The sequence below is a fragment of the Mesoplodon bidens genome (assembly GCF_964165515.1).
Source record: "Mesoplodon bidens genome assembly, chromosome: 6".
NCBI lineage: Eukaryota > Metazoa > Chordata > Mammalia > Artiodactyla > Ziphiidae > Mesoplodon > Mesoplodon bidens.
In genome coordinates, this window is record NC_138162.1 from 103,701,016 (window position 1) to 103,724,814 (window position 23,799).

Below are 23,799 nucleotides of genomic sequence, written 5' to 3' on the forward strand. Positions count from 1 at the left end.
TAGGAAAGTCAGGGTAAATTTTAGTAATTAAAGCAGCTTATTAATTTTCTCAGCTTTTTATGGCTGTCATTAGGCGCTGGTTCTTTTCATTTAGGTTCAAGACCAGTGCCTCCCTGAAAATCACCCCTAGAACTCCAAAGAATGCTAACCATGGAGAATTGCTGTCATTAAGCTGATATTGGGTCTGGAACAGTGAGCAAGCAAGGTACTGGGTTTTGCCTTGACCAGTACATCAAAGGAAGCACTGATAAGTGGCTTTCATTTCTTACGGTTCAGTGTTAGCCCTTTGCATAGAGATTAAACAGCAAGAAATTTAATGGTTTTGCGTGATTAAAGTCAATCTCTAGAGCTCCACCTTGTTTCATTTTAGAATAACGTTTCCTATAGTGTCCTTTCAGTAGTTTGGTTCTGTTTCAGTATTAGAGATTGTGTAAACCAGAAGTTAAATTTTTGTCCCTATAGAGGTCCATGTGATATGCTACTTTGTTACCAAGTCCCACCCACACTTTCCTTCTTGTTGTTGCTATTGTTTGCCTGCAGTTGTGTATGTCTTTTCAGCCCTAGCTCAAAGATTAGTTCTGTGAAACCTTCTCATTTCCCCTCCTCTGCTCCATCCCTTAGCTAGACTTATTTCTTTATGGTCCTCTCCCAAGGCCCTCTGTTAACATTCTGTGTAGTGATTATCACATCCTGCCTTTTATTAGTTGTTTGTATCCTTATTAATCTCTCCCTCTGGGTTGTAAATTACTTGAGCACTGTTTGGTTATGGATGGTTCTGTAGTAGTAAATTACCCTAAAACTTAGGGACATGCAGTGAGCATTTATGATGTTCGCTCTCAGGAAGTTGGACAGGGCACAGTGGGCTCCAGTTCCTCTCCATTTGGGCCCCTTCATGTGGTCTTTTCACATGAGCTAGTTTGGGCTTCCTTACAGCATGGTGGCTGGGTTCAGAGCTTGAGCATTCCAAGAGATTGAGAGAGCCAGGTAGAAAATGTGTTGCCTTGTATATCTTAGTCTTGAAAGCCATGTAGCGTCACTTCCACTGCATCCTGTAAGCCAAGTAGTAGTATCACTGTGAATATGCCTGACTTTTGGAGGAGCCAGTGTGAGGTAGAGGTGGACTTAAAGAAACAACTGATACACTCTGTAAGGCCATTACATATATTCTGATATTTCTGTACTAATGACTCTTTCCCCCCTTCATCTATTATAAGGCACTGTTTGCACCTTACAATAAACTTGTGCAAAACTCTTTAGCACAGAAGTTAGCTGGTGGTTAACTAGTCCTGTTCTTCCTCAGGCCAGTAATTTTTCCATTTATATTACATCCTGAGGAGGCTTTAACCCAATTTCCCAATATATTTGCTTATCAGTATTGGTATTATCGTAAAACTTATTTACATGGTATAGTTGAATCTTACCAACAAGGTCACCCTACATCATGATGCAGGGTGGTAATAGACATAACCTGAAATATAAGAGTCAACAGTGGCACATTACTAGAGACCCACGCAGGCACGAATAATTAGTTCAGTTCATCATTATATTGTAAGACCAAAATATCTCCCAGAGCCACACCACTTAAGTTTGCAGGCTTCCATTCAACATTGTCAGGTTCTGAAAGCAGCAGTTCATTCGCCATTTCAGACATTGGTATACTTGAGCTAACAGACAGTGTCACCTCTTGCTCTGAGTGTCTTTTAAGGCACCAGTGTAATATTGTATTTTCCTCATTGCACAACCATTTATTCATTCCTTTATCCTCAACTACCATTCTTCCTTCTCTGTATTTATACCCAAACTTTTCCACCTTTAAATGGAACATTAGGTTTAGCCACTGTGCTGGTCTAGGATGCTGCCAGCAATACTAGTCTAGCAATTGCCTCCCCCTCAGTCCACTGCCATTCACATAGCATAGGATTACATAGGTCAGAACGAGTGGGCTATCTCACCTCCTAGGCAATATAGATGCGTGTCCTGTGAACCTCAGTTTTGCCCGAGGGGGTGAAGGCACAGTCCACCCTGTTAGGCCCTTAGGAACTCTAATTACAGTTTCTTGCTTAGGGATTGTTATGGGTTGAATTGTGCCCCCTTAAAAAGATATTGAAGTCCTAACCCCAGTACCAGTGAATGTAACCTGTTGTGGAAAGAGTGTCTTGGCAGATGATCAAGTTAAGATGAGGTCATTAGAGTGGGCCCTAATCCAGTATGCCTGTTTCTTATGAAAAGAGGAGATTTGGACACAGAGACAGACACACATAGAGGAAAGGCAATGTGAAGGCACAGGGAGAGCACCATCTACAAGCCAAGGAACACATGAGGCCACCAGGAGTCATGGGACGATAGATTCTCTGTCACAGCCCTCAGAAGGAAACAACCCTGCCAACACTTTGATTTCAAACTTTAGACTCCAGCACGGTGGAACAGTACACTTCAGTTAGTGGTACTTTGTTATGGCAGCTCTAGCAAATGAATGCATGGTTCATCCCAGCTTCTAGCACCCAAAGTTGCAGTCCTGGTCCAAGAACCACTGCATCAGGTAGTAAAAAAGAGGGTTAACGTCATGTGGAGGAAAACAAAACAAAAAGTATTGTCATAGCAGCATCCTTCCCCACCCCTTGTTCTTTAGATCCCCCAGAAAAGGAGAGGAGTTTATCTAGTGGGGACATTCCCTTGGCCCCCGTCATGTTGAGTATGAGTACACACATAAAATCATGTAAGCTAGCCCTTCACACCTTTATTCCCTTCATTTTAAACAATAAATGTTTCAGTTGCTCATTCTAATTTTCTGTCAAACTGTTACTCTGGGGATGAAAGTGTGTTCCTTGGTCTGAGGAAATGTGACTTGGCAGTCCAGATTGATATAGTGCCTTCTGTTTTAGTTCTTTTATAGTATTTTGAGAATTTGTATCTACCAGCAGATATGCAAAACCCAGTCCAGAATAGGTGTCTGTTTCTGTCAGGGACAATTTGTAATCTCCTGGAGCTGCAGAGTCAGTCCGATTTGCCAGTGTGTGCGGGGCCTTCCCCTCAGGGAATCTGCCCCCAGAGCCATCTGCATTCTCTTTCCTCTTGGCAGACAGAACAGTTTATTGGAATTTTGCACTTCAGAGGGTATGAGAAAAATATGTCTAGATTTAGCCCATTTCTTCATTGCTTCAGCCCTCAGTGTCCACTCATTTCATGGACCCAGGTACCGCTCGAGCAGACACACCAAGATATCTGCTTGCTGGTAACTACTTTCTGATCCTGGAAGGAGGTAGTTACTCCCCATTCACCCTTCCCCCTACTTCCTGGTAACATCTAAACTGCTTTCTGTCTCTGTGGATTTGTGTATATTATATAGAGATAATCATAAAATACATGATCTTTTGTGTTTGCCTTCTTTTATTGATCGTGTTTATAAGGTTCATCTAAATTGTAGACTATATTATTACTTTGTTCTTTTTTATGGATGAATAATGTTCTGTTGTATGTTTATCCATTCATCACTGATGGACATTTTTACTGTTTCCACCTTTTGACTATTGTGAATAATGTGAATAATACAGGCTGTGAGCATGCCTGTATATGTATTAGTTTGAGTACCTATTTTCAGTCCTTTTGGGTATATACCTAGGAGTGAAATTGCTGGGTCATATGGTAATTCTTTGTTTAACTTTTTGAGGAACCCTCAAACTGTTTTCCACAGTGGATGCACCATTTCACGTTCCTATCAGCAATATAGAAGGGTTCCAGCTACTCCACATCCTTGCCAACACATCTTATTTTCCTTTTTTTAATGGTAACTCTTGTGAAGTGGTATCTCATTCTGGCTTTAACTTGCATTTCCTTAATGACTAATGATGTTGTACATCTTTTCATGTGCTTATTGTCCATTTATATAACTTCTTTGGAGAAGTCCTTTTGAGTCCTTTCCCTGTTTTTCAGTTGATCTATTTGTCTTTTTCTTTTTGAGATGTAAGAGTTTTTGTTTTTATTTTTACATATTCTGGATACAGAACTCTTGTCTGATGTATGATTTGCAAATATTTTCTCCCATTCTGTAGAGTGTCTTCACTTTCTTGATAATGTTATTTGATGCGCAAAAGTTTTAAATTTTGATGGAGTCCCATTATCTATTTTTTCTTTTCTTTTTTTTTTTTTTAATTTATTTTTATTATTTTTGGTTGTGTTGGATCTTTGTTACTGTGCCCAGGGTTTCTCTAGTTGCAGCCAGCGGGGGCTTCTCACTGGGGTGCCTCCTCTTGTTGCGGAGCGTGGGCTCTAGGCATGCAGGCTCAGCAGTTGTGGCTCGGGGGCTCCAGAGCACAGGCTCAGTAGTTGTGGCACACGGCCTTAGTTGCTCCGCGGCACATGGGATCCTCCCGGACCAGGGCTCGAACCCATGTCCCCTGAATTGGCAGGCAGATTCTTAACCACTGGACCACTAGGGAAGTCCCTCTATTTTTTCTTTTGTTCCTTGTGCTTGTGGTGTCAAATCTAAGACTCTGTTGCCGAATTTGAGGTCATGAAGATTTACGCCTTTGTTTTCTCCTAACAGTTCTGGAGCTTTAGCTGTTACCTTTAGGTCATTGATCCATTTTGAGTTACATTTTGTATGTGGAGTGAGGTAGAGGTCCAACTCTACTCTTTTGCATGTGGTTATCCACTTGTCCCAGCACCACTTGTTGGGGAGACTATATTCTTTATAGAATGGTATTGGCACCCTTATTAAAGATCAATTAGCCCTGGATGTTTGGGTTTATTTCTGAACTCTCAGTTCTGTTCCATTGGTCTCTATGTCATCCTTATGTCAGTACAACACTGTTTTGATTATTGCTTCTTTTTAGTTAGTTTTGAAATTAGGAAGTCTGAGTCTTCCAGGTTTTTTTTTTTCAATATTGTTTTGGCTATTCAGAGCCCTTTGGAATTCCATATGAATTTGAGAATAGGCACTTCAATTTCTGTAAAAAGGGCCATTGGAATTGTGATAGGAATTGCATTGAATTTATAGATCACTTTGCAAGTATTGTCATCTTAATAATATTCACTCTTGCAATATGTGGGCACAGGATGTCTTTCCATTTATTTAGGTTGTCTTTATTTCTTTCAACAATGTTTTGTAGTTTCCATGTTCAAGTGTTTCACCTCCTCAGTTAAATTTATTCTGGGTATTTTATTCTTTTGAAAGCTACTGAGTATGGAATAGTTCTAATTTCATTTTTGGATTGTTCATTGCTGGTGTATAGAAACATAATTGTTTTGTGTGTTAATCTTTAACCCTGCAACTTTTCTGAACTTAACTAGCTTTAGTAGATTTTTTCCCCCAATTCTTTGGGATTTTTCTATATAGAATCATGTTATCTGCAAATAGAAATTGTCATACATCTTTTTTTCCAATTTCGATGGCTTTTATCTATTTATCCTGCTTATTAGTTGCTCTGACTGGAACTTCCAGTACAATATTTAATAGCAGTGGTAAAAACAGGCATCCTTGTCTTTTTCCTGATCTTAGGGAGATAGTTTTAAGTCTTTCTCCATTGAGTATGATGTTAGCTGTGGGTATTTCACAGACTCACTTTATCATGTTAAGGAAATTTCTTTCTGTTCCTAATTGGCTGAGTGTTTTTATAGTGAAAGTGTGTTGGATTTTTATCAAATGCTTTTTCTGCATATTAGTTTATAACAGTCTCATTCATATTAATACCAAATTGATTTCAGTCGTACACAAAAAATTTGTTCCTTTCTGGTACTATGGTGTCCCTCCTTCTCTGTGCTAATTTTATTTTATTTTATTTTAATTAATTATTTTTTGGCTGCGTTGGGTCTTTGTTGCTGTGTATGGGCTTTTTCTAGTTACACTGAGCGGGAGCTACTCGTTGTTGCAGTGGTGGGCTTCTCATTGCAGTGACTTCTCTTGTTGCGGAGCACGGGCTCTAGGCACGTGGGGTTCAGCAGTTGTGGCGCATGGGCTTAGTCGCTCCGTGGCATGTAGTATCTTCCCGGACCAGGGCTTGAACCCATGTCTCCTGCATTGGCAGGTGGATTCTTAACCACTGTGCCACCAGGGAAGTCCTGTGCTAATTTTATTTATTTATTTATTAAAAAAAATTTTTTTTGCGGTACACGGGCCTCTCACTGTTGTGGCCTCTCCCGCTGTGGAGCACAGGCTCCGGATGCGGAGGCTCAGCAGCTATGGCTCATGGGCCTAGCCGCTCCATGGCATGTGGGATCTTCCCGGTCTGTGGCACGAACCCCCGTCCCCTGCATCGGCAGGCGGACTGTCAACCACTGCACCACCAGGGAAGCCCATGTACTAATTTTATATTAGGGTTTCCAGAGAGGCAGATCAATATGGGGTGCGTGTGTGTGTGTGTGTGTGTGTGTGTGTGTGTATTTTGAGGAATTGGCTCATGTGATTTATGGAGGCTGGTAAGTCCAAAATCTGCAGGGTAGGCCAACAGGTTGGAGACCCAGGGAAGGGCTGATGTTGTAGATCAAGTTTGAGTTTATCCTAATTGGTATGTTTTAGTCTTCTTGATGTGTCAGTTAACTTTTGAATCAAATTTGGGAATTTTTGGTCCACTATTTCTTCAAACACTCTTTTGCCCCTTTCTCTCTCTCCTCTGCTACTGAGACTCCAATTATTCGTATGTTGTTATGCTTGATGGTGTCTCACAGGTCTCAGGCTGCATTCATTTTTCCTCCTTTTTCTTCTTTCTGTTTCTCACACTGGATGATCTTGATTGATTTATCTTTTAGTTCGCTGATTATTCCTTCTGCCTGATCACACCTGCTCTTAAGCCCCTCCGATGAATTTTTCATTTCACTTATACTTTCTGATTCCAAAATTTTTGTTTGGTTCTTTCTTACAATTTCTATCTTTATTGGTAGTCTTTACTTTGTGAGATTTTCCTTAAGGTCTTTAGATGTAGTTTTCTTTAGATCTTTGAACATTACTTAAAAATGGTTGGGGGCTTCTCTGGTGGTGCAGTGGTTAAGAATCCACCTGCCAATGCAGGAGACACAGGTTCGAGCCCTGGTCTGGGAAGATCCCACATGCCGCGGAGCAGCTAAGCCCGTGCGCCACAACTACTGAGCCTGCGTACCACAACTGCTGAAGCCTGTGCACCTAGAGCCCATGCTCTGCAACAAGAGAAGCCACCACAGTGAGAAGCCCGCGCACCGCAATGAAGAGTAGCCCCCGCTCGCGGCAACTAGAGAAAAGCTTGCGCGCAGCAACAAAGACCCAATGCAGCCAAAAATAAATATAAATAAGTAAATAATTTAAAAAATTAATAAAAATGGTTGGTTTAAAGTCTTTGTCTAATATAACCAATGTCCAGGCTTCTCCCCATACAGTTTATTTTAACTACTTTTTTTTCATGTGAATGGGCTGTAGTTTACTATTTCTTGGCATATTTCATAATTTTTTTTGAAAGCTAGACATATTTATTTTTAATTAAAAAAATTTTTTTAAGCTACATTTCTTTCATTTTTTAAATATTTATTTGGCTGCCTCGGCTCTTAGTTGTGGCATGTGGGGATCTTTGTTGCAGCATGCAGGATCTTTCATTGTGGCACGTAGCCTTCTCTCTATCTGTGGCACATGGGCTCCAGAGCACGTGGGCTCAGTTGCCCTGTGGCATGTGGGATGTTAGTTCCTCGACCAGGGATCCAACCTGTGTCCCCTGCATTGGAAGGAGGATTCTTAACCACTGGACCACCAGGGAAGTCCCTAGACATTTTTAATATAATGTTGGCAACTCTGCAAATCAAATCTCCACCCCCAGGGACTGTTGGTGTTGCTCTTTGATGCTTTCCCTGGCCCGATTCTGTATCTTTGTAATCTAAACTCTGTGTAGCCACTGAAATCTCCCCTTAGTTTAGCTTAGTGATCAGCCAATGACAGGACAAAGATTTCTTCAAACGCCTTGAATATTCTGCACCCTCCAGTGATTGCTAGATTATTTTCACAGTTACCATGGTAGTGAGGCTGCAGGTGTCACAGCTACTGCAGAGAAAGGGGAATATGAATAGAGCAAGTTAAAACATCACAAAGGTCAAGATTCAGCCAATTTTATTGAATAAATGCTGTTCAGATTGTTTTAAGCCTCTGGTTAGTTTCCACATTTCTAAAAAAGTTCATTTTGACCATTTGTGCAGTGTGCTTGTTGCTTTTATGGTTGAACAGATTTTTGGAGGTCCTTACTTTCTCATTTAAGATCTTGAAGAGTGCTTTTGACAATCTGCTTTTGTCAAGTGCAAGTGCTTTTCTAGGTGGACAGTGATTAGAGTTTAGAACCCACTAAGGGTAGATTGCACAAGAAAACCTCTATCATTTTGTTTTAGGGCCCCAAAGGGCTACATTCTAGGAATAAGGGTGATTGAAAGCAAACTACAGCTCATCTTTGAATTATTTTAAATTTTTGAATCAGATATGATGATCCAATGTGCTGGTGTTTCTGAGTTTTTCATAGTGCAAATACTCCAGACACCTGGAAGAAAAAAACTTGAATCTTCTCCGTATGAACAGTATCATTCCAGGCGCCATGTTATTTCTGTTAACAATACTGTAAATACAGGCATACCTCAGAGATATTGGGGGTTCAGTTCCAGACTACCACAGTAAAGCTAGTACTGCACTAAAGTGAGTCACAAATTTTTTAGTTTCCCAGTGCATATAAATGTTAGGTTTATGCTATACTATAGTCTGTTAAGTGTGCAATGAACAAATGTGCATGTCTTAATTAAAAAATAATGTGTTGGAAAAATGGCACTAATAGACTTGCTCAACACAGGGTGACACAAACCTTTAATTTGTAAAAAAAAAAACAAAAAACAAATGCAGTATCTGCGAAGTGCAATAAAGTGAAGCACAACAAAATGAGGTACGTCTGTGCTATGTTTGGCAGTTTTTAAAAAGGAATATATTTATATTATACACACATGTATGCACATATGTGTATATATTTTTTGAATATTATATATATACACACGTGTGTATATATACACATACATATGTCATGTATTTATTACATGAATATATATACATATATATATATGTATGACTACTTGAATTTAATTGAGAAGTTAATGAAGCAAAGAAGAATAAGTAGGTGAAGATACAAAATGACAGAAACCCAGAGAGATGATGAGAGTTGCATTTGGGTTCTTTTTCTTTAGGGAAATATGCTAATTCTGGAAGAGGCAGCTGAAACATTGAAAAGCTGTGGAGCACTTTTTAAGTCTTTAGGGATCAAAAGCTGGAGGCCAGGGCCCCCAAGTCAGTGGTAGTCGTGAGTCTTCTCCCCACTATTTGAGCTGTGAATGTGAAGAGCTGCAAACTAGGAGTAAAGAGCTATAGGTAGATCAACTCTGAATGATACTAGTCCTTGAATATGGATTCAGGTGAACTCTGACTGCTAGTTTTATTGCCCACTTGCCAAAAGCAAATAAAAACCCTCTGAAGAAAGATAACATTATTCTGGGCATCAGATTTTTCTGCAATATCTAGAAATCAATAAATAATAACCGAGAACACAAGAGAGAAAATGAAGGGACTGAAAAACTAAGAAAGTCAACAGATAATTGATCCAGATGCACAGAGGATTCAGATAGATGAGTAGTCGGACACATTTTAAAATAGCTACACTTAAGTTCAGAGAAATGTAAGACAACATTAAGAATTTTAGCAAAGAATTGGAAACTGGGGAAAAATTGAAATTTCTGGAACTAAAAATTATAATAACCAAAATTAAACACTTAGTGAATGGGTATATTAGGTTGCTAGGGCTGCCAGAACAATGGCTTAAACAATGAAAATTTATTTCCTCACAGATCTGTGGGATGGGAAGTCCAAGATCAAGATGCTGTGCTGGCAGGGTTGGATTCTCCTGAGGCCTCTCTCCTTGTCTTATAGATGGCTGTCTTCTCTCTGTGTCACATGGTCTTTACTGCATGTGTGTCTATGTCCCAGTCTCCTCTTCTTAGAAAGACACCAGTCATATTTGATTAGGGCCCACCCCAGTGACCTTATTTAAACTGAATAACCTCTCTAAATATCTATTTCCAAATAGAGTCACATTTTGGGTATGGCAGGTTAGGACTTCAACACAAATTTTGGAGAAACACAGCTCTGTGCATAACAGTGGGCAACAGTAGTTTAGACTTGATTGAGGAAATTAAGAGATGATTGAAAGATAGGTAAGAAGAAAATAATCAAACTGCACTGAGATACGGAGGGTTAGAAAATATAACAAGGCAACACACATGGGAGTTATGGAGTTAAAATATATTATACACGTAAGTGGTCCAGAAGGAGGTTAGAGAGAGCAGAGGGCAGAAAAACAATGGTAAAGAATATTCCAAAAGTGTTAGAAGACATTAAGTTCCAGATACGAGAAATCCAGCAAATCCCGAGCAAGATATAAAAAGAAAAGTACACTTAGGCACATTATAATAAAACTGTTGAAAGTAAAGACATATATACATATTAAGGCAAGTCAAAGGAAAATAAAAGAGGTTACCTTCAAGGAGCAACAAAATGACTAGTAGTGAACTAGTCAAAAGAAACAGTTTAAGCCACAAGATAATAAAATAATAGTTACAAAACACTGAAAGAAAATAACTACCACCATAGAATCCAGTATCCACTAAAAGTAACTTCTAATGTGAAAAAAGACATTTTGTGGCAAATAAAAAATTGAGAATGCTTGTCACTGGCAGATTTGCACTGAAGGAAAATACAAAAGAGCATTTTTCACCTACAGGGAAAATTATCCCAGAAAACACTTAGAAATGGTTAAAGGAATAAATACAGGAATAAAAGTGCCAAGTATGGGGATAAATTTAAATGAATACCTACCATCTAAAATAGTAATGTTTTTGAGTGGATATGTATTCATTTGTGCGTATAAATTTCAAATTGATGACAGTAATAGCACATATATCTGGAAGAAGTAAATGAAGTTCCAGTGCCTTTAGTTTCTTGAATTGTTGAGGAAAAGGTGAAAGTACTAATTTATATTACACTTTGATACACTAAAGAGCTATGTTGTAATTTCTAGGGTAGCCACTAAAAGAATAAAAAAAGTTATGTAACAATCAAAATGAGAGAAGAGAAAATAACAAAAATTTTTTTAAGGAAGAAAGGAAAAGAATGTAGAACCGGTGAAACAAATAGCAAGCAATACTTGGACCTTGAAAATGTTATGCTAAGTGAAAGAAGCCAGTCATAAAAGACCACGTTTTATATGATTCCATTCATAAAAAATGTTCAGAACAGGGAAGTTTACAGAAACAGAAAGTAGGTCAGTGGTTGCTTAGGGGTAAGTTGGGGAGAGAATAGGAGGTGGGTAGAGTGGTGGTAGTTTAAGAGTGTGGGGCTTCTTGTTGAGGTGATGAAAATGTTATAAAATCCATTGTGGTGATGGTTGTACATATCTGTGGATATACTAAAAAACATTGAATTTTACACTTTAAATTGATGAATTATATGGTGTGTGGATTATGTCTGAATAAATAAATTTGTTAAAGAATGATATAGAAATTCTGGACTTATAAAATGTAATAAATGAAAATTTCAGTAGAGGGGCCTAACATCAGATTGGATTAAGCAGAAGAAATAACTAGCAAATTTGAAGATAGGTCAGCTGAGATTATTCAGTGTGAAGAAAAGAAAGAAAAAAATAAGGAAAATTAACAGGCTCGGAGATCTGTGGGACACCATCAGCCATAGCAATATAAACATAATGTGATTCTCAGAAGGGGAGTAGTGAGAGAGAATTGGGAACAAAGGACACTGGAAGGAATAATAGCCAAAAATTTCCAAAATTAATGAAGAAAGTAATCAATTCATCCAAGAAGCCTAACGAACACTAAGTAGGAAAAACTCAAAGATACCCATACCTAGACACAACCAAGTAAGACTGCTAAAAGACAAAGAGGGCATCTTGAAAGCACCAAGAGAAAGCCGCTCATTATGTTCAAGGCATCTTCAGTAAGACTAAGAGCTAACTTCTCATCAGAAATCATGGAGGCCAGAAGGCAATGGGATGCCATATTCCAAATGCTGGAAGAAAAAGGTTGAATAAGAATTGTATATCCAGAAAAGCTGCTGTTCAGAAATAAAGGAGAAACCTTGACAATAATACTATGCTTAGTGAAAGAAGCTAGACATAAAAAGCCACATATTTATATTATTCCATTTCTGTGAAATATCCAGAATAGGAAAATTTGTAGAGACAGAAAAGAGATTACTGGTTTCCAGGCATTGAGGTTGCTGGCAGGAATAGGGCGTAACTGCTAATGGGTATGGGGTTCTTTTTGGGGTGTTGAAAATATTATGGAATTAGGTAGTGTTGATAGGTATATAATTTTGTGAGTATACTAAAACCACTGAATTATACTCTTTGAAATGGTGAATTTTATGTGATTTACATCTCTTTTTTTTTTAATGGAGAAAGTAAGACTCTCAGATAAACAAAAACTAGGGGAATTTGTCACTAGCAGACCTGTCCTACGAGAAATACTTAAGGGAGTCCTTCAGGTAGAAATGAAATGATACTAGACAGTAATTTGTATCCACATGAAGAAGTAAGTACCACCAGGAAAGGAAACTATACAGGTAAACATAAAGAGAGCAAAAATATATTTTTGTTTGTAATTTTTCTTCTAGTCTGTGTCTTAAGAGACAAGTGCATAAAGTGGTAATTATAAATCAAAGTGGATGTGCATACAGTGCACTGTATGCAAGTGCATACAGTGTATAAATACATAATTTGTATGACAATAAAGGCACAAAGTAGAGGGGAGGGAATGGAGCCATAATAGGAGCAAAGTTTTTGAATAATACCAAAATTAATTTTGTATTGGGACTTCCCTGGTGGTCCAGTGGTAAAGAATCTGTCTTACAATGCAGGGGATGCAGGTTCTATCCCTGGTCAGGGAAATAAGATCCTACATGCCACAGGGCAGCTAAGCCCACGTGCCACAACTACTGAGCTCGCGCGCACCTCAACTAGAGCCCATATGCTGCAAATTACAGACCCCACGTGCTCTGGAACCTGCGTGCCACAACTGCAGAGCCCACGTGCCCTGGAGCCTGTGTGCCACAACTAGAGAGGAGAAAACCTGCATGCCACAAGTAGAGAGAAGTCCGTGTACCACAACAAAGAGCCCACGCACTGGTGCAACGACAGATCCCACGTCTAAGACCCAACACAGCCAAAAATAAATATATTAAATAAATAATAAATCATCTTTTTAAAAAATTAATTTATTTACTTATTTTTGGCTGCATTGGGTCTTCGCTGCTGCACGTGGGGGGCTTTCTCTAGTTGCGGCGAGCAGGGGCTACTCTTCATTGTGGTGCATGGGCTTCTCACTGTGGTGGCTCCTCTTGTTGTGGAGCACAGGCTCTTGGTGTGCGGGCTTCAGTAGCTGTGGCACACAGGCTCAGTAGTTGCGGCTCATGGGCTCTAGAGCGCAGGCTCAGTAGTTGTGGCTCACAGGCTTAGTTGCTCTGCGGCGTTTGGGATCTTCCTGGACCAGTGCTCAAACCCGTGTCCCCTGCATTGGCAGGCGGATTCTTAACCACTGCGCCACCAGCGGTTTAGATCTTTAAAAGCATCTTTAAATCTTTTAAATCTTTAAAAAAAATTTTGTATTAACTGCCCAAATGAGATTGTTATAAGTTAATATATTAACTGTAATCACCAGGTGAAACACTAAGAAAATAACTCTGAAAAATAAAAGAAAAAGAACGACAAGGGAATTAATATGGTAACTAGAAAATTTCTATTTAATACAAATTAAGGCAGTTGAGGAAGAATAGAGGGACAAAAAAGATATAAGGCATGTGGGAAAAAATAGTAAAATGGCAGATGTAAATCTTACCGTATCAATAATTACATTAAATGTAAATGGACGAAACACCAAAGGTAGAGATTAGCAACTTGGATTAAGTGAAAATATGAAGATGTCCTTTCTCCAAGAGACATATTTTAGTTTCAAAGACACAGGAGGTTGAAAGTAAAAGAATGGAACAAGATAAACCAAAAGAGCGGGAGTAGCTATACTAATAACAGGCAAAACAGACTTTAAGATAACAATTGTTACTAAAGACAAGAAAGGACATTTCGTAATGGCAAAAGGGTCAGTCCATGAGGAAGTCATAAAATATAAACGTATATGAAACTAACAACATACATTCAAAAATATATGAAACAAAAACTAACATAAGTGAAAGGAGAAATAGACAATTCTACAGTAATAGATGGAGATTTCAAAACTTCATTTTTGATAATGGATAGAACAATTAGAAATAAGATCAACAAGGAAATAAAATACTTGAACAACTCTGTGATCCACCTCAACCTAACAAGACATCTACAGAACACACAACAACAGAACACACATTCTTCTCAAATGTGCGTGGCACATTCTCCATGAAAGAACATATGTCAGGTTATAAAACAAGACTCAGTACATCTTAAAGGATTAAAATCTTGCAAAATATGTTCTGAAACCACAATAGAATGAAATTAGAATATAATATGTGGGACATTTGGGAAAGTCACAACTATATGGAAATTAAACAATACTCCCAAGTAACCAAGAGGTCAAAGAAGAAATCAAAAGGGAAATTAGAAAACGCTTTGAGATAAATGAAAATAAAGACAAAACATACCAAAACTTGTGGATGTATGTAAAGAAGTACTTAGAAGGTAAATTTATAGCTGTAAACACCTATAATAAAAAAGAAGAAAAATCTCCAAACAGCCCAAGTTCCACCTTAAGAAACTAGAAAAAGAAGAGCAAACTAAAAGCAAGAAAGAAGGAATTGATAGAGATTATAGCATAGAGAAATGAAATGGAAAATTGAAAAAGAATGGAGAAAATCAATAAACCAAAAATTGATTATTTGAAAAGATCAACAGAATTGATAAGCCTTTAGCTAGACCACCCATGAAAAAGAGAAGATCAGATACTAAAATCTGGAATGAAAAAGACTTCACTACTGACCTTACAGAAATAAAAAAAGGATTTTAAGAAAATACTATGTATGAATGGCTGTTTGCCAAGAAATTAGGTAACCTAAGTGAAATGGACAAACTCCAAGAAGGGCACAAACTGTCAAAACTTTTTAGTTATATTGAACATTTAAAGAATTAATACTCTTTCACAAACTCTTCCAAAAAATAGGAAAGGAGGGAACACTTCCCAGTTCATACCATAAGGCCAATATTACCTTGATACTAAAGCTAAACAAAAATATCACAAGAAAACTGCAGAAGACATCTAGACTGGAAAGGAAGAATTTAAACTACGTCTGTTTCTATCTGACATTATCTTACATATAGAAAACCCTAAAGAATAAACACACTCTATTGTAGCTAGTAAAAGAGTTCAGCAAGGTTGAGGATATAAGACTGCTGTATAACAGTCAACTATTTCTTTACACTAGCAATGATCAATCCAGAAATGAAATTAAAATAATTCCATTTATAACAGCATAAAAGAGAACTATGTAGGAAAATGTTTAACAAAAGAAGTGCAAAAAATATACTGAACACTGCAGAACATTGCTGAAAGAATGGAAGTAGACCTAAGCAAAAGGAAAGACAACCCATATTCAAGACTTAATATTGTTAAAATGTTAGTACTCCTTAAATTAATCTACAGATTCAAGGAAATACATATCAAAAGTCTAACATTTTTTTTTGCAGGAATAGACAAATTGATTTTCAAATTCATATGGAAGTGTGAAGAATTCCAGAATAGGCAAAACAATTTTGAAAAAGAAGAAAATTGAAGGACTCATACTTTCTGAATTCAAAACTTACTACAAAGCTAGAATAAACAAGACAGTCTGGTACTGAAATGGAAAGAGACGTAGAGATCAGTTGAGAGTCCAGAAGTAAACCTGTGTGCTTATGGTAAACTGATTTCTGCAAGGGTGACATTCAGCGGCAAGAAAGCTTAGTCTTTTCAGGAAATGGTGCAGGGAGTACTGGGTATCCACATGCAAAAGAATGAAGTTGGATCCTTGCCTCACACAACATATAAAAGATAACTCCAAATGGATCAAAGACCTAAATGTAGGAACTAAAACTATAAAACTCTAGATGATGGCATAGGTTTATATCTTTGACCATTAAACAGACAACAGTTTATTAGATATGATACTGAAAGCAAAAAGCAAGTCAAGAAAAACATAAATCAGACTTCATCAAGTTTAAAATGTTTTGTGCTTCAAAGTACAAGAAAGTGAAAAGACAACCCATGGAATGGGACAGAATCATTCATCTGGTATATCTAGTACAGGTATAGTTTCCAGAATATACAACTGAAAAACAAAGAGACAGCCCAGCATAAAAATAGGCAAACACTTGAATGGACATTTCTCCAAAGAGCATATACAAATAGACGAGAAGCACATGAAGGGAGCTTAATATCATTAGTCATTAGGGAAGTGGAAATCAAAATCACAATGAGGTACTACTTCACATGAAAACCAGATAAAGGCATTACAATAAAGGAAGCTACAGATCAATATTTCTCATGATTATAGATGCAAAAATCTTAAACAGAATATTAGTAAAGCAAATCTAACAATGCATAAAAAGAATTATACACCATAACTGTTCTGAGTTGAATACAGCCTCTCCAAATTCATGTCCACCTCGATCCTGTGAATATGACATCACCTGGAAATAGGGTCTTTGCAGATGCAGTCAGGTTAAGATGAGGTTAGGCTGGGTTAGGGTGGGCCCTAAGCCAATGACGTATTCTTACAAGAAGAGGGAAGTTTGGCCAGAGTCATAGAAGGTCATGTGAAGGAGCAGAGACACAGACACACAGGAGAAGGCACTGGAAAGGTGGAAGCAGAGATTGGAGTGATGTATCTACAAGCCAAGAAACACTAAGGATTGCCAGAAACCACCAGAAGCTAGAATAGGCAAGGAAGTATTCTTTCCTAGGGCCTTTGGAGGAAGCATGTAGACCTGCTGATACCACAGTTCTGGACTTCTGCCCTCCAGAACTGTGAGAGAATACATTTCTGTTGTTCTCAGCAACCCAGTTTGTGGTTGTGACGGCAACCCTTAAACAGGATACAACAGCCAAGTGGTTTGGATTCCAGTTATGCAAGGCTGGTTCAGCATTTGAAAATCAATCAGTGTGGTCCGTCACATCAACAGGCTAAAGAAGAAAAATCCTATCACGTCAATAGATGCAGAAAAAGCATTTGACAAAGTCAACTCCCATTCGTGATTAAAAAAACAAAAAAAAACCAAGCAAACAAAAAACAACAACAAACCTCCCAGCAGACTAGGAGTATAGGGGGAACTTCATAAACTTAATACATAACATCTACTAAAGTCCTGCAGCTAACCTTGTACTTAATTGTGAGAAACTAGATACTTTTCCTCTAGGATCAAGAACAAGACAGTTGTTTCTTCTCTCACCACTCCTATTCAGCATCATACTGGAAGTCCTAGCTAATGCAAAAAGACAAAAGGAAGTAAAAGTTATACAGTCGAAAAGGAGGGAAAAAAACTTTGCAGGTAGCATGATGTCTATGTATACATCTCAAGAAATCAACAACAAAAAAACGGCTGGAATTACAAGGTTGCAGGATACAACATAAATATACAAAATTAAATTGCTGAAAAACCCCACAAAATCAATTCCTTTTCTATATATCAGCAATGAACAATTGGCATTTGAAATTAAAAACAATACCATTTGTATTAGCACCAAAAAATGAAACATTAGATATGTCTAACAAAGTTTATATAAGATTTACATGAAGAAAACTCTCATGAAAAATATCAAATATCTAAATAAATGGAGAGATATCCCATGTTCATTGATAGGAGGACTCAATATTGTTAAGATGTCAGTTCTTCCCAATTTGATCTATCGATTCACTGTAGCCCTAGTCAGAATCCCAGCAAGTTACTTTGCAGATATTTACAAACAGATTGTAAAGTTTAAATAGGTAAAAGACACAGTAACCAACACAGTACCTAAGAAGAACCAAATCAGAGGACTTCTGTTACTCAGAGAGTTACTGTGAAGCTACAGTAATATAGATGGTGTGGTATTGACAAAAAGAAAAATAGACATGTCAGGGTAACAGAATTGAGAGCCCAGAGGTAGACCTATACAAATAGATTCCAGTGATCTTTGATAAAAGATCATGGGGGGCTTCCCTGGTGGCGCAGTGGTTGAGAGTCCACCTGTCGATGCAGGGGACACGGGTTCGTGCCCCGGTCTGGGAGGATCCCACATGCCGTGGAGCGGCTGGGCCCATGAGCCATGGCCGCTGAGCCTGCGTGTCCAGAGCCTGTGCTCCGCAACGGGAGAGGCCACAGCAGTGAGAGGCCCGCGTACCGCAAAAAAAAAAAAAAAAAAAAAGATCATGGGCCACTTCACTGGAAAAGGAGAATCTTTTCAACAAATGGTGCTGGAACAGCTGCCCATCCACATGCAAACAAACAGAACAAACAAAAACAAAAACTATACCCAGACCATATACCTCTCACAAAAATTAACTCAAAATTATCACAAACTTATCTTTAAAATGCAAAAGTGTAAAAGGTATAGAAGATAACATAGAAAATCTTGGTGACCTTGGGTTTGGTGATGACTCTTTGATACCAAAGCACTATCCATGAAAGAAAGAACTGATAAACAGAACTTAATTAAAATTAAAAAAGAACTTCTGTGAAACTTCTGTGAGAGGCACTAAGAGAATGAAAAGAAGCTGCAGACTGGGAGAAAATATTTGCAAAACACATACCTGATAAAATACTGTTATCTGAAATATACAAAGAACTCTTAAAATCTCAATAAGAAAACAACCTAATTAAAAGATGGGCAAAAGACTTGAACAGACTTCTCACCAAAGAAGATATACAGATGGCAAATAAGCATATGAAAAGGTACTCAATATAACATTAGGGAATGGCAAATTAAAACACAAGGTACCACTGCACATCTATTAGAATGGCCAAAATCTAAAACACTGAGAACACCAAATGCTAGTGAGGATGTGGAGCAATGGGAACTCTCATCATTGTCTGAGGGAATGTGAAATGGTACAGCCACTTTGGAAGGCAGTTTGGTAGTTTTTTACAAAACTAAACATACTCTTACTATACGATTTAGCAATCACACTCCTGAGTATTTACCCAAATGAGGTGAAAACATATGTCCACACAAAAACCTGCACAAAGATTTTTATAGCAGCTTTATTTATTTGGGCAGTTTGCTGCCCAAACTGGAAGCAACAAAGACATTCTTCAGTGGGTGAATGGACAAATAATCTATGGTACATCCAGACAATTAAATACTCAGCAGTAAACAGAAATGAGCTATCAAGCCATGGGAAGATATGGAGGAATCTTAAATGCATATAACTTAAGTGGAAAAAGCCAATCTGAAAAGGCTACATACTATATGATTCCAACTATAGGACATTCTGGAAAAGACACAAAACTATGGACACAGTAAAAAGATCAGTGATTGCCAGAGGTTTGGGAGGGTGAGGAAGGGAAGTATAAATAGGGAGTACAGGGGGTTTTTAGGGCTGTAAAAGTACCATAATGGTAGATAAATGACATGCATTTCTTAAAGCCTACAGAATGTAGAAGAGAGTGAATGCTAATATAAACTGTGGACTTTAGTTAATAATAATGTATCAGTATTTATCAGTTGTAACAAATGCACCACGCTAATGTAATATGGTAACAATAGGGGAAACTATGTATGGTTGGTGGGGAAGGTGTATATGGGAACTCTGTACTATGGCCTCAAGTTTTTTGTAAACTTAAAACCGGTCTGAAAAATAAAGTCTCTATTTAAAAGCATGCACACACAATGAGATACCACCTCATACACACTAGGATGGCTAAAATAAAAAAGATAATAAGAGTGTTGTCCAGGATGTGGAGAAATTGGAACCCTATACATTGCTGGTGGGATTGTAAAATGGTAGAGCTTCTTTGAAAAACAGTTTGGTATTTCGTCATGTTAATGTTAACATGTTAAACATAGAGTTACCATATGACCCAGCAATTCTACTCCTAGGTATAAACCAAGAGAATTGAAAACATATGTCCACACAAAACTTGTATATGCATGTTCATAGCAGTATTATTCATAATAGCCCAAACTGGAAATAACCCATATGATCGATGAATGGACAAATGTGATATAGCCTGTAATGTAATATCATTTGGCAACATAAGGGAATGAAGGACTGATACAACATGGGTGAACTGTGAAAACATTATACTCAGTGAAATATTTAGTCACAAAAGACCACATATTACATGATTCTGTTTGTCCAAAATAGGCTAATCCAAAGAAACAGTATGTTAGTGTGTTCCAGGAGTTGGGGTTAGGGTGGGCGATGGGAAATGACTGCTAATGGGTATGAGATTACCTTTTGGGTGATGAATATGTTCTAAAATTAGCGGTGATGGTTGCAAAATTCGATAAATGTAAAACTTTTGACTTTTATACCTAAAAGAGTGTCTTTTATGGTATAGCAACTTATATCTCAATAAAGCTGTGATTTTAAAAAAAGCACCACTCCCAAACATATGTCTAGCTTACGTACCCTTGTGGAATCAACAAAATCAACACATGCTGCCAGGGAAAAATAGGTTCAAAAGGCTGGCTTATTTCTCTGGGCCCCCATCCTTCCTCTGATACTGCCTTCAGGTAGATGTTTTTATATTTTGTCCAGCTTTTCCAGTTGTCCTCAGTGGCAGGGTTTCTTAGAAATCCTGGTCCACCACCTGAAGCCTTGTTGGCAAGTTTAATCTCATCTGTGGTTTTATTTAATATCTGTATTTAGATGTATATTTCTGGTCCAGCAGTTCTCAAATTTTCTGGTCTAAGGAAATCTTTACCTTCTTAAATATTATTGAGTTTTTTGTTTGTATAGGTATATATCAATAATTACCATGTTAGAAGTTAAAACTGAGAACTTTTTAATGTTTTAAAATTTACTTTAAAATAATAAGCTCAATATAGTTAATAACACAAATAACATTTATTTTATTTTTTATTTTAATTAATTAATTTTTGGCTACGTTGGGTCTTTGATGCTGCGCACAGGCTTTCTCTAGTTGCGGCGAGTGGGGGCTACTCTTCGTTGTGGTGTGTGGGCTTCTCATTGCGGTGTGCGGGCTTCTCATTGCAGTGGCTTCTCTTGTTGCAGAACATGGGCTCTAGGCACATGGGCTTCAGTTGTTGTGGCACATGAGCTCAGTAGTTGTGGCTCGCGGGCTCTGGAGCGCAGGCTCAGTAGTTGTGGCACACGGGCTTAGTTGCTCTGTGGCATGTGGGATCTTCCGGGACCAGGGCTCGAACCCATGTTCTCTGCATTGGCAGGCGGATTCTTAACCACCGTGCCATCAGGGAAGTCCCATAAATAACATTTTAAATTAAAGACTACTTTCAAAATGTTTGGTGATGTTTTACATTTTGGCGAATGGCTTTAATGTTTGGGTTAGTAAAAGGCAGGTGAATAGCCTACATTTAATTTATTGCAGTGTCACACATCATTTACTTCCTGGAAAATTCTACTGGATATTTATGAGCGAATTAGAGTAAAAATGGCAAGTAATGTAGTAGTAGTATTGTGAAATTAGTTTTGACTCTGTGGACTCCCTAAAACATCTAAGGGGAAGAATTGGAGCCCAGAGCACACATTGAGAATCACTCTCTGGCCCATACCCTTCATCTGAGCTCCTAGACCACATCTTCAGCTGCCTGCGTGGCCCCTCTAGTACTTGGATGTCTCATGGGCCACTGAAACCTAACATGTGAGTCTGAGTGCCAGTGTTGCCTTCCACTCATGTGAAAATCAAAACCAAGCTACATTCTTGACACTTGCCTTAGATTTAGCTCTCATGATTAGTAATCACTTAATGTTGAGTTCATCTGTTATTTGGCCTGAGCTTTGAGAAAATTAAACTCAGCTGTAGTTAATTCAACCCCTTTTGCTTCTCCTGTGGCTCTGGCTCTGGCTCTGACTTCATATTGCTGGACTGGTCTGACTAGTGTTCGACCCTGGAGACAGAAGGGAGTGGGCCACGGTATTGCCTTTGGAATCAAAAGTTTCAGGCAGCCAGTTTACAATGTGTGAGGGTATAGGTTCTTTCTGCTTTTCAGTTCCACCTTCACTTCCCTTTTCTTAGCACAGTTGGGAGTATCTTAGGGTGGAGAGTTATCTTGAACAAGTGATCATTTGGGGACTCTTCCAGACTTCAGCCTGCCCTTTCTGCACCTGCCATTTCTAGTAGCTTGCCTGACCTCTTCTTCCTTTTTTTCCCCCAGTTTTTTTTTTTTTTTTTTTTTTTTTTTTTTTTTGCGGTAGGCGGGCCTCTCACTGTTGTGGCCTCTCCCCTTGCAGAGCACAGGCTCCGGACGCGCAGGCTCAGCAGCCATGGCTCACGGGCCCAGCCGCTCTGCGGCATGTGGGATCTTCCCACACCGGGGCACGAACCCGTGTCCCCTGCATCGGCAGGCGGACTCTCAACCACTGCGCCACCAGGGAAGCCCCTCCCCCAGTTTTTTTAATTGAGTAAAATATACATAACATAAAATTTACCATCTTAACCATTTTTAAGTATAACATTTCAGTGGTATTAAATACACTCAGAATGTTGGGCAGTCATCATCATCATCCATCTCCATAACTCTTTTTTTTTTATCTTGTAAAACTGAAACTCTGTCCCCATAAAACTAATTCCCCATGCTCCCCTCCCCCTAGCCCGTTGCCACCACCCTTCTACTTCCTGTCTCTGATTTTGACTACCCTGAGTATCTCATACATGTGGAATCATACTGTATTTGTCTTTTTGTGACTGGTTTATTTCACTTAGCATAATGTCTTCAGAGTTCACCCATGTTGTAGTATTCAGTACATTGCAGTGCTACCTGGAATCCTTTACCCTTCTTGCTGACTGAATTGCCTGCTAGTTCTTTCACTGAGGCATAATATTCACTTTTTCCTCTAGAGAACAAATGTCTTATACTTCTCTGTTCCCATAGCATTTTATTTATATTCTTTGTTATGTTATTTGTAATGTATTGAGAGTACTTTGTGTCTGTCTCCCCAGTGTTAATTTGAGTTCCACTAATATTTGGAAGGTATCAAGATAATTTTTTTTTTTTTTTGGCTGCATTGGGTTTTCATTGCTGCGCGCGGGCTTTCTCTAGTTGTGGCGAGCGGGGGCTACTCTTCGTTGTGGTGTACACGGGCTTCTCATTGCGGTGGCTTCTCTTGTTGCGGAGCACGGGCTCTAGGCGCGTGGGCTTCAGTAGTTGTGGCACATGGGCTCAGTAGTCATCGCTCACGGGCTCTAGAGCACAGGCTCAGTAGTTGTGGCGCACAGGCTTAGTTGCTCTGCGGCATGTGAGATCTTCCCGGACCAGGGCTCGAACCCGCGTCCCCTGCATTAGCAGGCAGATTCTTAACCACTGTGCCACCAGGGAAGCCCCCAAGATAATTTTTAAATTTTCTGAGGCTAGCACAGTGGCTCATATCTAGTGGTCATTAAGTGTTTGTTCAATGAATGAATGGAATCACACATAAAAGAACATCTCAGACTTCCAGCAAATATTTATTTTCTACTTGATATTCACCATTGTATTCAGTGCTAGGGATAGTAAGCCACAAGCACAGTCCTGCTTTCATTAACTTGTTTCATGTATTTACCGTAGTACTGAAGTGACTCAATAATGTATATTTAATGTTTATGTTTCAGTATTGTGATTTGTCTCATATTT

The 23,799-nt window shown here is 38.6% G+C and overlaps 1 protein-coding gene across 2 annotated transcripts in view; it reads left to right on the top strand.

Annotated features, from left to right (window-relative positions):
* PIWIL2 (piwi like RNA-mediated gene silencing 2) overlaps window positions 1-23,799 on the top strand; it is a 68,052-nt gene that overhangs the window by 40,113 nt on the left and 4,140 nt on the right. The gene's annotated exons all lie outside the window — the stretch shown is intronic.